The sequence below is a fragment of the Ambystoma mexicanum genome, chromosome 5q (assembly GCF_040938575.1).
Source record: "Ambystoma mexicanum isolate Mex_15411 chromosome 5q, UKY_AmexF1_1, whole genome shotgun sequence".
In the NCBI taxonomy this organism is placed as follows: Eukaryota; Metazoa; Chordata; class Amphibia; order Caudata; family Ambystomatidae; genus Ambystoma; species Ambystoma mexicanum.
In genome coordinates this window covers 338,429,126-338,445,910 of record NC_090933.1, presented here as the reverse complement: position 1 = coordinate 338,445,910, position 16,785 = coordinate 338,429,126, and positions in this window count along the sequence as shown.

Sequence of the window (16,785 nt, the reverse complement as noted above, 5' to 3'; positions counted from 1 at the left end):
GATACCCAGCCATTTAGCACTCCATACTGCATTTGTACCAGTTTTGGGTAGGGCTGTCTCCGTCTTTGTGTCACATACCAGAAACCAGACAACCATAACATGAAATGTATATTGGTCACACACTCCATTCACTCAGGTCCCACCTCAAGGGCGTACCCACAACATACTGTCACTGGGAAGGCTCCAGCCAGTCTTGCCTGGACTTCCCCACAATACCATATATGGAACTTACACCCATCAGCCAGTCTGGGGAAGGGACAGAGTCAGGGCTTCCCAGGACTTTGGGAAAACAAGGTACAGGCAAAAGAAAGCAAGAGGCCACAAGGGCCACCTTGTCTTCTATCAGGAATCACTGATTCCAATGACAGGGCCTGGGTATCCCGAAATGGAGGATACTCGGGCACTTGTCAAATTCAGCATGGAGCTGCCACCAGCCCATACCCTGCTGTGTGGACCACCCACAGGTACCCAAAAAGATACACTAGGGGTACAGGGTTGTACCCCCACCCATGGATGCCATAAGGTTATCCCAAGGGTCTGTTCACCAAACCAAAAAGAGGAAGAGCTGTTTTGCCAGGAGTCCCACATGAACTCCTGCGTGGATAACAAGACAGAATATACATGATAAAGCAATAAAGGACAAGGATGCGGAGGCCCTGTTCCTCCAATACACTTCCAGCATCACAGTGCCCCCCCCAGACTGAGGTTAGAGCATCGAATCTCCCATGAGATTAACACCCTTCTCCAGACGGTCAACATACCTTCTGGAAAGGCCATCTGCATTATCACAACTCTTCCCTGGTCTATGCTCAATGGTGAAGTCGAGCCCTTGCAGGCTAATGGACCACCTGAGCAGTTTCGGGTTTTCATCCTATATCTGCATAAGTCATTTTAAGGGCTTATGGTCTGTTTGGACCTTGAAGGTAGACCCTGTAAGGTACGGCCTAAAATGCCTAAGGCTCCAAACTATACCGAAACATTCCTTTTCAACAGTAACCCACCTAAATTCTCTACCCTTGAGTTGTCTACTGTTGAATATGATCAGATGTTCCCTCCCTTTGTCATCTAACTGGGGCACTGTCTCCCCCAATTAACCATTTCCAGGGCAGATGGCATTCGGGGTAGGAACATGGAATATTAGTGAGGGGGGACAACCCCTCGAATATTAGGAGGAGCCCAGCAAAGGGGAGGAAAAAGAGGTCTATAAAAATCCACAAGCAAAGTGTATTGGTGTGAGGAAAGAAAGGAGGATGTGGTATCAACAGGAGATGGTTGAAAGACACAAAGAAATAAGGAGCACATCAAGAGATTGTGAAAGGAAAAGAAATGAGGCAGTGTTACAAGGTGCAATGAGTTGTTTGTCTATGAGCAGATATCCCAGGAAGATTCCAGCAGGCTGGTTGGCCCTAGGCATGTGTTTGAAAAGATTCTCAGTAAGTCATGTGGCAATGTAAATATCTTTGCAGTTTTTTTTAAATACCACACAAAAAAATACAAAATGGGGACTCTGTCTAGCGTGCCCATGGGCCCTGTATGCTTTCCCTCAGTCTTTGAAGGGGGCAGCCACCTCCCTAGCGTAGGCTCCCTATGATCAAAGGTCTTGCCACAATACTGGTTCTCATAGTAGGGTTCCACCGCTGTCTGAGCTAGCCCTAATGAGGGGGAAAGGGCTAAAGGCCATAGGCTTACATCTCTAACTCCAGCCGTGACGTGGTATGTGGTATGAATGGGGCAGTCCCATCACCTTGTTGTGCCTTTCCGCCAATAACCATCTTTCAATCGTTGGCCTCACTCTTCTCTCGCTACTTCTCCAACCCCCAGATTCTACCTACCTCTCACTTTGCCCCTATCTCTCTTCTCCTGTCTCCACTATGCACCTCCCTCCTGATTTTATCTGCCTGCCTCTGGAGCGTACTCCTCCCCAGTGGAGTAACTTTGCTGACAATTCTGGGGGGGACCTGACATCTGAAGAAAAGGTGCCGCAGCCAAATGAATGGGGACAAAATGGTGTGCCATGAAAGTTGGGGGGGGACAAACACCCCCGTTCCCCCTAAAATTACGCCCATGCTTCTCCCCTCATTGTTTCTGACTCTACTCTTCTCTAACCCCTATCTCCAATCCCGCTTAACTATCCTGGTATTACTTCCCCCTCTCTACTGCTCTCTAACTCACTTACATTCATACAACCAAATTGGTACCACTCTTTAAATCTCATCCCCCTACTTTCACTCCAAACACAACAAAACTCTTCTGCAAGTCCTCATCCACATGCTGCACAACCCCCTCTGGTTTCTTGGTTCTTCTTCACTTCTTCTAACCTCACCTGTACACCATTCATCGCAGACTGAATCAGCTAGCTTTTGGGAGCCCTTCTCTCCTTGATTAGAAGTGTCATTGCACATTAATTGGCTACTCAAGTCATCTGCTTGCCTGGTTCAATCTCTTTCCGGTCTAGCGTCAACTTCCCCTCATCTCCCACACATGTGGCTGAAATATTCCATGAAACTCTTCATAATGGCTTTAAACCGCACCTCCTTTCCAGACTCATTTTCTGTCCAGCCTGCCTGTGAGGAATTCAACCATCCACACGGTGGGTGTGCGCTCACCTGGGCTTTTTTTTTAAATTTTAAATGAAATTGAATGATGGTAGATCAAACTCTAGAAAATGTGTAGGCTAATCTGAAACACATTATCCTATGCTCACCGCACAACATACACATAGACCTGTGTACTCTGGGTGGACACAGCCTACAGGCCCCGCAGCCCCCCCGTCATATTTAGTTGGAATATGACAGCCAAGAGTACATCAATGCATCTCAGATGGGGGGAAGGCAAACCCTTCCTCCTGCCATGGGCAGCCTACTTAACTAACAAAGGTTCCATGGATCTGCCCTCCCCTTTGTTAGCTGCTAATAGCAGCTTTGCATGCTAATCTAACAGGCCCACAGTTGCCTTGTCGCAGGACTAGCAAAGAACAGGAAAACCCCAAAACCCTTTGATATGCACTGTAACAACCTGAAGCCATCTCCCGCCTCTCAGTATCAAGGGCAGTGACCTGTCATGTCTGGGACAGCTGTTTACAGTAGTCATCCCTGCAGAGGGACCCCATTCAGAAGGTATGGGTATGGTCGGCGACCGAAAGTCTGGTCTCGTCGCAGCTTCAAGGGAGACCTGCTGCTTTAATCAGGAATCACAGAGAGCTCAATTAACCAGAGAGACCCTTTGATCCACAACAAACAGGAAGATGGTTGGAACTTAGTATTACATGTTTTCACCCCTTTAACTTTTCTGTTGCAAAGCACTCTGGTTATGACCTCATGCATACAGGAGATTGTTGTTGGGGACCCAGGATTGGGTATTTGAGGTATGCTTAGCCTACACCATTCACTGTGGCCCATATGGCTTTAAAAGAGGGTTGAGACCCTCTTTTGGGCAGATCATCTGAAGACTTAACAAGGAGTAACAAGAAGAACTTAGCATTGGACCCTGGCTGAAGGTATAGTCTGCCTTAAAGCTTTCGCCAGTGAAGGAAGGCCAGGATTTCCAAAGAGGGAAGCAACATCCATCCTCTAAACATCTCCCAGGGAACAGAGGGAGATACTGAATCCAGAGCACTCACCAGCAGCTCCAGAACCTGTACCCACCCAGCCAGCACACAGCATGCCCCGCTAGGCTCTGTAGCAAGCTTCCTAGGTGGGAAATGCCAGAGAGTCTCTAAACCAAACCAAGGACAAAGCCGTTGCCTGCAACACTCGCCTCAGCTTTTGGCCATCTGCCTTAAAGGACGACACAAGCCCAGTGAAGAAGCTAGGAGGAGTGCATCGACAAGCATAAACCAGCGTCCGCCTTAAATGATCTTTTTGTGCCAGTCGAGCTCCTCGAGCTCTAACGACTGCACCGCTGACTTTTGTTACGCCGCAGTCGTGCATGCTGTCCGAGAAGCCTCTTCAGATCCGCCAACCAGCGCTGAGACAATTATTCCTGACCCTGAGCTGCCATGTTTGCCACCTTCAGCCTTACATACAGCCTTGTTCAACGAACTACCTGCCACCTGATACCCACATCTGTCTCCCATCTTGAGCTGCAAGGTGCCCTGAACCTGACTCTACACTGTCAAGCACCAAGAACTTTCTACAAGCACAAGGTACATTGTGGTTCTGTCCCCATGGTCCTTCTCCAAAGGCCCCTAGTGACATTTTATGACCCACTGCTCCCTTTGTGCTGAAACCAAGTATCCTTGAACTATTGCGATTAATTACTTTCCCGACTACCCTCCTTTCAGTATCCAGAGTGCATCCCTTTTCCTTCTTGAAACTGTCTGTCCTCTGCATACCTTTACAGGGTGGGTTCTATTTTGTATTGTGCTAGAACTGTCTGGTATGATAATAATAAATTAGATATGTTTATACAACCTTTACTGGACAGTTCCTTTTACCATTGGGTAATAATAGTATTTTCCCTGTGTTGCAACTAACCAACAATCCACGACCTTGCAGAGTTAAGCCTGTCTTTCCATCCACATTATCAAAATTGGACAAGGAGGTTTATAATGTGCTTGTGTTTCCAATCTGTCCGAATCCCTTTTGTGTACTAGAGGTGTGGGGCTGATTGATGGTTTAGAAACCGATACTCATCTCTGGGCCACTGGTGCCCCTGGAAGTTGATTTGGCACACTGCCATGTTATCTCTGGCATCGTTTGTTCTCTTGTTGCCTTCTGTACTTGGTAAGTCATTGTTCTAAAATGGGTTGGAAAGGGTTAACTGCTCTCCCCTACTACTGTGTAGTTCCTTACTGGCTCCAGCTCCACCGCAGCTCCTCCACTGCTCTCATGTATTTATTCTGGACTTTGTGTGGTAGGTGTTGTAATTTTTCCCACAGCAACCATTTCTTTCTTCCTGTTCCTGTCGGCTCTCCCATTTGTCTCTTGTATGTGGGAGGATAGTTAATTTGTCCCACAGCAGCCATTTATTTCTTCCTGTTCCTGAGCTGTTCTTTTCCATTAGACCCAGGTGCATTTTGGTAGCTGCAGTCCTTGTTAGTTGTTTCTTGATGGTCCTGCCTCTTGAGGACCACCTGAAAGATAAGAATGAGAGACATGGCCGCAAAGAGGCTGGTAGGCACCACGACAAGGAAAGGGGTATTAATGCATATGTACGGCTCCAAACAATCTAATGAGTCAGGAACCGGGGCATCTCACAAATTCCTCACACCACATTTGGGGCAGGTCTGGCTCTATCAATGCCCTGATAGCCCACCTATCCATGGTCAAGAGAGGCTCTTTTACCCCCTGACAGGGCCATGACACGGGTGATAGAGGCTGGAGGAGGAACCTGCACCAGGGCATGGGACCTATGTAATTAAGAAAGGGGTGAGAGATTGTCTGGTAACTAAACCCTAAGGACTAGATACAGGGAGTTCCAACTCCGTAGCTCTGCCTGTCATGGAAGTCCATGCCACAAAAACATGGGAAGTGCCTATGAGGAGAAGCCTGTGAAGATCGGGACCCGAGGGCAGCAAGGTTTTGGAACTCTTTCAAAACCCACAATCGACAGTGTAGAGGAAGAAGGGTTGCCGAGCCACGTTTAAACCTGCAACAGACATTGGAGAGGTGTAAAGGTACGGAGCCCCTGCGGAAATTTGTAACAGACTCTTGAGCAGCACAGGGACGTGACTGGGAAGGTTTCTCTTGCGCACCCAAAAAGACTCAAGCAACCTCCTCGGGGTGAGACTCTGGGTCGAAAACTCTGAACTCTGATAAAGTGTAACATTACAGTCCTAAGGCGGTTCAGTTACTTATCTGTCACGTTGACACACAAGTTCCGAGTAAGAGGGAGGCTGGGTGGGAAGTGATGTAAGAGGGTGGGCTGTGGGCAGACCTTGATGTATGTTATATGAAGAAGGACGCGTGTGAAGGAGCTCCGTGTCTGCCTGTTTATCCATCGCTGCATAGTGCGCGAAGGAACGCTAGTTAGGCTTTCACAATGGCAACGAGGATGTCGGAAGACGATGCACTGATCGTGCAGTAACCCACGTTGGGGTACTGCTGTGAGGATGCCTGGGGAAGCAGAGACCGCCGTCCCACATGAAGCAGGAGGAGGAAGTTGCATGAAGAGGCTATGCCGACCCAGCCCATGCGTACATGCTGGGTGCCCGCCCGCTCAGAAGGTTTGCATCAGAGCGTTCGTGTCAAGGCAGCTGATTCTTCTGGGCTGCGACAGTGATCTTCTAGGAATGCTCGCAGCAGAGCAGTCAGGAGTCCTAGGCCACGGTAGTGACTGTGCCACACACACATGGTGAGAAGGAATAAAGCGGTGGCCCCAGCAGATGGTGCTCATGCCTATTGAAGGCGGTCATCACTATACCACGCCCACTTTCAAAAGCAAAGGGAGGAATTTTCAGGCCACAACTGTGCTCGTGCCTAACAGGTGGCTGTTGTTGCCATCGGTTCACATTTATAGGGTGAAATGGCTGAAGGTTAAAGGAACATGTCGGCACAAGATGGAGGACAGGGTGCACGGGCCCAGGCCCAGACCCAAGGGCCACAGGCACCACAACAGGCCCCATACAGCTACCAGATTCTTTGGCTGCTCAGATGCCAGGCGCTTACATCGTCACGGACACAAGCAATATGGATAAGAGATTTTGAACTGTACATGGGGGCCACAGGGCCCATTGGAGATGACAGACAGAAATGTCTCCTTAAGCTGGCAGTAGGTCCTGCCACACGGGATATCATTGATGAAATGCCAGCTGACAGCATCGACTCCATACAGGATTTAATAGAGGCCCTGTCTGGATATTTCACTGCACACACAAATGTGGACTAAGAGCGCCACCTGTTTCACAGCACCAAAAAATACGCAAATGGTGAGACTATGGATGCATATGTCATGAGACTGAGAATTAAAAAGCACTGTGATTTTGCGAACTACTCCAACACAGAAGCCCTGAGAGCTCAGATCATCGTAGGGTGTGAATCACAGACATTCAGGCGGAAGCTGTTACAAAAGTCCTGCACTTTGGACGAAATACTAACACTACCATAAGCTGATAGAGCCGTCGACTCGCAGATGGAAAGTTTCAACACCACCACGCCAGTGGAAATAGTCCATCAACTCCAGCAGGAGAGGAGACCAGAGGACCATTTTGCTACAAATGTGGGTTTGAGTACCCACCCGAAGGCTCGTGCCCTGCCATTGGCCAACGATGTGCCACGTGTGGAGAGGAAGGTCATTTTAAATCGGTGTGCAGATTCTCCACGGCGCAAGGAAGAGAGAGAGCGAGAGAAGCTTTCCCGACATTCAAGCCAAGGACTTTGCCTCCAACATCAAAGTCATCCGGGACAACCTTGCATCCCCCACCGAGGCACACTGATCCCGAGGCTAAGGAGCGGGAATTGGGTGATGAGAGACAGAGACGAGACAGAAGAGAAAGAAGAAGGTAGGTCACCAGAATGAGACCAGAACACAGATTCAGGCACCATGTGCGCTACTTAGTAGAACAATCTTCGTCAGAGATCAGTTCATCAGGGAGTGGGGAGGGAAAGAAAGCATATGGCTACGTGCTGGGCAATCTGAGGGCTACAGAGCAGAGTCCGATGTTAATCATAAAACTCAACGAGAGACCCACAGAGTCCCTCATCGACACTGGGGCTACAGTGAATGTGATCAGCGATAAAATATTTAAGGAACTACCGCAAAGCCCGAAGCTTACCCCTGCCAGCATAAGCATCTATGCCTATGGAGCCAAAACACAGATCAAGTGCATAGGACAATTCGAGGGGTTGTGCTGTTACAAGTGCCCATACACGTGCGGCGACGGAAAATGTGAGTGGCTGCTTACTTAGTTTCGAGGCGGCCATTGACATGGCACACATCTTATACAAAATCATGGTTGACAAATACATAGATCCCGTAGCAATGATCACAAACCTCTAACCCAATCTCTTCAAAGGGATTGGTAAACTCCGAAACAGATAAGTGAAACTGCACATAGATGACATGGTGCACCCAATAGCACAACATTACAGGGGCATACCGGTCAACATCCCAAAAAAAGTGGAAGATGAGTTACACAAGCTTCTGGAACAGGACATAATAGAACTGGTCACAGGCCCCACCCCTTGGGTATTGCCCATTGTGCCAGTGCCCAAAAAAGCATCTGACGCCATCAGGCTGGGTGTTGATATGAGGAGACCCAACCAGGCCATCCGGAGGGAAAGGCACATGGCTCTGCGCATTACTTACATGATCCATCTTTTGAATGGGGCCAGGGTCTTCTTAAAGCTGGACTTAAAGAAATGGTATCATCAGTTGGTACTAAGCCCAGAAAGCAGAAACATCACAACGTTCGTCATCCACCTGGGGTTGTACCAGGAAACAAGAGGCTGAGCTTCTGCGTTTCCTCGATGGCAGAGATATTTCGAGCTGGGATTCACAATGTGATAAACCACATCCCGAACTGTATAAACTATGGTGATGACATCCTTGTATTCGGGACAGATGTCAACAAGCACAACGAGACCCTGGCAAAGGTGTGCAAGGCATTGGAAGCTGCAAAGCTCACCCTCAACCAAGAGAAGTGTGAGTTCAGGAAAGGGACTTTACGTTTCTTTGGTCATGTCTTCTCTGAAAACGGCATGACACCAGATCCGGAGAAGGTGGCAGCGCTAAACGAGACAGCGCCCCAGGAAATGTCTCCGAACTAAGGTAATTTTTTGGCCTTGCCAGTTATTGCACAAGATACATTAAAGACTTCGCTACAGTCAGCTAACCCTTGAGAGCGCCGACTAAACAGAACGCAGTGTTCAACTGGTCGGACACATGCAAAAAAGCCTTCAAAACCATTCGAGAAAGGGTTACCATGTGAATCTATAAATTACCTTCCCATAACATAGGCGGTATATTTTGTTGGCCGAAAACCAACCGCATCATATGTTCAGCATTATTGGTACCGACTCACGAGCATAACCAGAGAGCATCCATTTTGTAGGAATAGATTTCGCTATTTTAGTAATTTTTGCTTTCTTGCTTTTCTGTTCAAAGTGCTTTGCTGTAAGTGAATTCTATTTTGTTCTTTCTCATGCATAGAGCAAGGCCACAAGTTACATGTTGCAATGCAGCCCAGACAACCCAGACAGCAATGCCCCAGTCTCCTCCCTCACACGTCCTTGGATGTAAGCAACAAGGCATTTAATCACTACGCAGGTGCCAGCTAGTCTCGCTGGTGCGGCAGAAACAGTAGAAATGAACAGGTAAAGGCTGAATTATACTCTCTTCTGCGGCCCCCCTTCATTCAGCCCCTGTAGATCGAGCTGACCTCTAGCCCACAAATAGAAACTTGAAGATAGTGAGGCCTGGAATGTGTCTCTCCCCTGCACGCAGCTTGCTTGTAAGAACAAGAGCATTATGTTCCCTAAAACAAAGAATGGTATCTGCACCTTTGCAAATTGCAAAGTGTTGCTGAATAAATATCTGAAGGGTGTCATATTCGTCATAATTGTCAATCACCGAAACCATTGCAAAGAAAGATACATTATGGGCGGTTTTGAATGTGTCACTACCGATAATAAGATGATAATTTTGTATATATGTAACTGATGTAGAATGCTCACGCTCTTGCATCCCATGAGGTCTGGGTGACACATGTTGCGGGACGTGATACCCAGTCGGCCAACTGAGACTTTTTGCTTTGCAATAAACCCTATATTTTGGGAATTGAACCTTGTGTCTGGCGTATCAGTTTGTGTGTGGTGATTGTGCCTTGTTTCCATACGTGACGGTCCCCTAGGGGCCCCATCAGCCAGAGCTGAAAACATGTCCTACTATGACCCTGAAAGGAAGACGGAGCTAACAGTCGGCGCACATCCCGTGGGACTTGGCGCCATCCTGGCCAAGGTGGACCCTAAAGACCCGTCACAGACCCACATTGTTGCCTACGCAAGTCAGAGCCTATCTGTTGCCGAGCAAGCCTATTCCCAGGCTGAGAAAGAAGGTCTGGCAGTAGTCTGGGCCTGCAAACACTTTCATCTTTTCTCATACAGCAAGCCGTTTCGGGTGGTAACAGACCATCAAGCACTCCTATTCTTGTATGGCAATCCACAGGGCAAAATGCCACCCCGCATTGCATGATGGGGGCTCCAGCTACAGGACTACTCCTTTGAAATAGTGCACCGGCCGGGGAAGGGCGAAAACCTGGCTGACTGCCTTTCCAGATGCCCTACGTCCGTATACACCCCTGAACCGTCGATGGCTGACTGGTATCTCAGGTATCTAATCCAGAAAACCATCCCAGAAGGGGTCGAGCCCACTCAACTGGCCGTGGAGGTGGACCCGACATGTCAGATCATATGTGAAGGACTCCTGTCGGGCCAATGGAGGAGAGCCAGGGAGAGGGGGCGAGCAGCAGCAGAAGATGTACGGGTGAAAGTAGAGCGGCTATTATAAGTGAGAGAGGAGCTAGTGCTCTCGGATGACAACCTCTTGTTGAAGGGTCACAAGGTGGTAGTCCCGACATCTCTGAGAAGAAAGGTGGTTGAGTTGGCTCATGAAGGTCATCGAGGTGTGGTCTCTATGAAACGCACGCTATGCCAGAAGGTGTGGTTTCCACTACTAGACACCATGGTGGAAGACCTCTTGAAACTGGGCCCCACGTGTTGCTTCCTCACGCCGAATAGATACCCGAAGCCATTGGTTATGTCTGAGCTACCAGACGGCATATGGGAGGCCGTGGCTGCTCATTTCTTTGGCCCTATCGAAGGGGGGAATATGTACTGGCCATCATGGATGAGTACTCCAGATATCCTGAAGCCCAAATGATATTGTCAACGGCAGCTCATCACGTGATACCAGTGCTGGACCACGGCTTACGGTGTCCACCGGATCATGAAGACAGACAACGGGCCCCGTTCAATGGACACAGTTTTGCAAAATTCAGTGAATACATGGGGTTTCACCATCATAAAGTCACTCCGTTGTGGCCACAGGTGAATGGCATGATTGAGAGGTTCATGGCCAATCTCAAGAGGGCCTTGCAGGTAGCAAGACTCGCCGGTCAACCCTACAAAGAGGTGCTGCATCAGTTACTGAGAGGCTACCGAAACACCCTGCATAGCACCACTGGTAAGACCCTGGCGAAGGTAATGTTTGGGCGAGATATCCGGACACGGCTTCCCCAGGCTAAGCTGGCTGAATACTGCCCAATTGTGGACGCCGAAGTGAGGGAACGGGATGGGGCTGCAAAAGAGCACATGAAAGAATATGCAGATGAGTGCTGAAGGGCGTAAGAATCTCACTTAGAGGTAGGGGACATTTTCGCGGTGAGACAGCCAAAAACACATAAACAGACCGCTTTCTTTCATGAGGAACCATTGATCATCATGCAGAAGAAGAGTTCCATGATCACAGCCCAAGGGAACATTGGCTCAACCAAACCGTAACTCATCCCATTTCAAGAAAGCTCCCCTATCCGGGTCCCGACGGCTAAGTGGAAGAGTGGGAATACCCCTTGACTACATGTCTGATGATCCCTATCAAGGGGACCAAGAGGACTCTGGAGTGTAAGGCCCAGGGGATTATGGTGAAGACGTGGGTGCCCGTGGTTCCCCAGAGAGACTCAGCTCTCGGCCTCAGAGAGCCAGAAATAAGCCTTGCCGCCTCATTGAGGAGATGGCCTAGTGAACGATGTTCCTGTACAAGTTTATCACCTTGTTGGGTGACTGTTTAAATTGGTGGGAGATGTCACGTTGACACACGAGTTCTGGGTAAGAGGTAGGAGAGAGGCTGGGTGGGAAGTGACGTAAGAGGGCAGGGTGTGGGAAGCCCTTGATGTATGTTAAATAAAGAAGGATGCGTGTGAAGGAGCTCCGTGTCTGCCTGTTTATCCTGCACTGCGTAGTGCACGAAGGAACCCCAGTTAGGCTTTCACATTATCTACCTTTTATGATTGTGGTCCATTCTGTATAGCCTATCCTCTAATAAATTAGTAGTGTCTAGTTAAGTTAATCTTTCCATACTTCCTGATCTTTGCCACATCCGAATACCACCTTCTCACCCGCTTTGCAATGCAATGAAGTCATGGGCCAAAACTGACCCTTCTGTGTATTATCAAAAAATGCACAGCAGTAGTGTGATCCCCTACTGTAGAGAATCCATTTCCTCCCTCAAAACGATGGTGAAAATCGATTTAAAAACTAGGAATACATGCAGATTGTAAATAATACTGCATAGGATATTTCTGAAAATCTGCATTATTTGCCACCAGACTTGTGGATTTCTCCTAATAAGGTGGACAACCTTTGTTACTGCATATGGCATTGGCATGCAACATCTGCCAAATGTATAACAATAGCCTTAGTCAAACAGGGATGTCATTTGGGGGTCGCAACTGCAGGAACAATGCTATGTGATGCCACTTCCTGTTTTGTCAAGGGATGAAAAGTTGTGTTCCATTGCTTCCTGTGGGGACACATGACATCACTTCCTGAGGTCAAGGGTTGTGTGATGTCACGTCCACTACCCATGGCATTTTGGTGAAATGACGTCCCTGGTCAACCACTTCCAATTGTAATGAAGCCCCCTTACCTAATAGTATGGGCAACCAGGCGGCTCAGTCTGCGCTACCCGTCCCTCCCCCTCTGTAAGTGGTTCTCTAGTGGGCTGCCAGTATTGTCTTGGTCTAGACCCGACCTTGCTTTGACTTGGCACAGCAGACAGGCAGAAGAACACAGTATTCTCATGTAATGCTGCTCCACTTACTAGTGTGCGTCTGAGTACCAAGGCATATGATGAGCGATGGGACTGAAGCATTGCAAGGGGAAGTCTGTTTGCGTCATACCATTCAAACACTGAAATATTTTTAGAGACTGCTTATCCCCTTGCTCATTACGATTTGAAAGGAAGCCAGGCTGGGGAGCATTCATTCATGTTGTCTGACAGTTTAGTACCTCTTCAAGGTAACATGATGGCAAAATGAAGGACCCTCCATAAACTGCTCAAATGTCTCCTGGCAATTCGTGAAAATGGAAGAGGTTGTAAAAGGATTTTACTGGAATATTACAACAAATTATCTTATTTAAATTCCTTTTAGAGGTCGCTTCCGCTCCCAGACTGCCATCCAATAATGAATGTACATGTCAAGTGCGTTTGCCGCAGTCGCCAGATTTCCTGAGTCAGTAGAAGTAAGCAGTGGTGTGTCTGGGCCTTTAGATAACTTTCACTGAGTTGGGGCATGTTCTGTAAACTATCATTATTGCTTGCTCTCAGCACATTCAGTGCACTGAAGATGCATAGCAAGTGCAATAAACGTGTTTTGTTCTGACGCATATTTGTTAATGGAAAGCGTATGGCTCTTGTAGGGTTAGCTCACACATGTTAATGGATGACCTATGGCTTCTGGAGGGCTAACACGCATATGTTACTGTATGATTGATGACGTTTGTACGGCCAATACACATGCTAATGGAAAACATTTCTAAATGATACTTCCGGACGCTTCAGGTACTTTACTTAATAAATCCTTGATTGAGGTTGCATCAAGTTGCTTGTGAGGAGCCCACTGGCTCCCACCACCCAGGCTACATCTACCAACTGCCTGGGTGGAAGCACCAGCACACCAGCCTCCCTCACTCATACATCATTCAGACTTGATACATCACTCATACATCACTCATACTCTAAGGAGTAGAGGGTGGTCTGCTGACCACCCTCTACTCCTTAGTTCGCTTTCTTCTTTTGGTCTTAAAGACTCTGTACTCAACTGGTTCTCTTCCTATCTTTCTAACCGCTCCTTTTCAGTCTCCTGCGGTGGCTGCACCTCCCCTAGCTTTCCTCTCAACCACAGTGTTCCCCAAGGTTCTGTCCTTGGCCCCTTTCTCTTCTCTCTCTACACTTCCTTCTTAGTTCCCATTATCTACTCCTTTGGTGTCTTGCACCATTTCCATGCTGATGATACCCAGCTCTTCCACTCTTTCTCCTCCTTCTCTCCAGATATCCACCATAAGCTTTCCTCTAGCCTATCTGCTATTAAATCTTGGAAGTCCTCTCACTTCCTTACTCTTAATACAGACAAAACCGAAATCCTATTCTTCCCTGCCAACACATTTCCTCCTCCCTCCCCTCCTCCTTTTATTCTCTTCCCCCCTTCCCAACTCCCCTTCTCTCCCCACGCCCGCAACCTAGGTCTCCACATTGACCACCCCTGCCAAATCTTGTCGCTTCCACCTCTACAACATCGGCAAAATTCGCCCCTTCCTAACCTTTCACGCTACTAAACTCTTAGTCACCTTCCTTATTTTCTCCAGACTCTTCTACTGCTCCACTCTTTTCTTTGGACTCCCTTCCTCTCACCTCTCCCCCCCTCAAATCCATCTACCACTCTGCCATCCGCTCCCTCTGCCTTCTCTCACCTTACAACTCCATCTCCTCTTCTCTCATCTCACTAGGATGGCTCTCATTTAGTTCACAGCTCAAATTTAATTTCCTCTGTCTAGTCTTTAAATCCCCCTATGGCCTTGCCCCTCCCTACCTATCCTCCCTCCTCACTTTTTATATTCCTTCTCGTTCACTCCATTCTGCAGATCTCTTCCTTCTCTCTCCTCCTCCTCCACCCTGTGCCCCTTCCTGCTTCCGCTCCTTCCAACTTCTCACTCCATTGCATTGGAACCGCCTACCCCTCCCCGTACGCTCTTATACCTCCTACCCCTCATTCCGCACTTCTCTAAAATCTTACCTCTTCCACTCACCCTCCTAGCATCCTTTTTTTCCTCTCTCACTACTGACTCTACCTCTAACTACTCCTCCTACCCCCTCTCTTACTTAGTCCCTCTTCATCAGCACCTTTCCTCATCAATAATGTAAATTATTCCTTGTACTGTTTTCTGGTTCAGATTCATTTGTCATGCTTTGCTTGTTGTATCATGCTTGTTCCTCTTGTGAAGCGCCTTGCATTAAAGCGCTATATAAATAAAAATAAATACAAATAAATACCAAATACAAATACTCTCACTTCACAACAACATTCTCTGACTCATTCCAGACATCCATCAAAGCACTTCACAACGCAAACCAGTGACGATTGCAGGGCTAACTCACATATGCTTCATGGAGGTGGTGAATCACGGTGTAAAACCTCTGGGCCTCATTACAAGCATGGCGGTCTGGGAACTATGGTACCGGTAAGCATGCCGGTACCGTAGTTCCCACACCGCCATACTAGGAGCTCTGCTCGCGGGTGCCATCTCACCCACCAGGTATTTCCTGTCGGGTGTAATGGCACCCGCGAGCAGAGCATGTCGGATGCACTGGCACAGCTCTCAATGTGCCGTGCATCCAACGTCCCCATCCCCATCCAGCCCTATGGGGCAGAATGGCTCGGCATGACCCGGTTCTTGCCCATTTGCGGGTGCCGGAGAAAATGCATCTCCGGCGGCAGCTGTGCCCTTAATAAGGGCACGGCTACCACCAGAGTTGTAATGAGGCCCTCTGCCTCTGAACCAGCCACCATTTTTATTTTATATTTGGTGTTTTGAACTTTCCCTCATGGGGAGAGGACACCCCCAGCAGTGTTAAACTATTATGCCAGAGGAAGGTACAAACCCAGTCTGAGGAGACAGCGCCCAACTCATGAGGTCTGTCTATGTTATAGAAATGTCCTTAGTAAGGATTCCTTACGTAGATATGTGTATTAGAGGTCACCGGTCTGTGAGTGCTCTGATGGCTTTGTGTGAGGAATGGAATACATGTGACAGGGTTGGTGTTTAGAGGTGAGAGAAACCCTTTGAGTCCTCTCCAGGCCACTATAGTTAGGTAGTCCACCTCCTTCACTTCCCTCCAGGCCCTGTGGCCAGAGCCAGGGAAAACATTGATTGGTTCGTTCACGAGGTAAACCTCTATGGTAACCAATCATGTATTACACACTTTATTAAACGGTGCTGGCATTCTGAATGGGCCTGTCATCTTTTTTATATTGCGACAAGAGCCCATGCTGCTGCTTCTGCCAGTGATGCAGCACTCACCCTAAACAAGCCTACCAGTATATCCACATTCAAAGCAGTATCCCTGTGGCAGAGGAGCCAATCGAATGTATGCATCTCCGAACACTTCAATCTGGAGATTTTCTGTGACCCCTCGTTTTGAGGGGAATGTAAAAGAGAAGTGCATGCCCTAAACAGTGAGATGAGGATGACACTGAGCACCCGTTATGCAAGTTCCCAGTGCTGCTGAGTCTAGCAGGTAGAAGCACTAAACAGATGATCGTTGCAGCCACCACAAGAACATTCAGATGAGAGTTTGCATATTTCTTTGGATGCTGGGACCATGTATATATTGCACTTGAATATTTTCTATAAGGGGATATGTTACATGACTGGGCAACTCAAATGAAATTATGATATTCCCAAACAAAACAAAGGCCAGGATGGTTTTCTTTATGTGCGATCGTGTCCCTTTCACCCCAGAGACCCTGTCCGTGTTCAATGTCTCTTTTACAGGAGCAAATGTCCCAGTTTGTCAAAGGCGGTTACCTCAACCCTTCCTGGTATTGCAGGCTATAGGGAGGCCTGAACCCCTATTCTTGGTTTGAACTTGATGCAAGCATTCCTTGCGAGCATTCCTGGGTCACATATCTGATGACTCACTTTACTGTAAAGCCACGTGAGCAGATGGGTCAGCAGATGCAGCCGTCAAAGAGAGCAAGAGAGGGGTTACTGAATTGTTGCCTTCAGTGGGCTCTCTCTAGATTCCACTTTGCCACTCCTGATTTCACAGTTATCCTCCTGACCCTGCCTC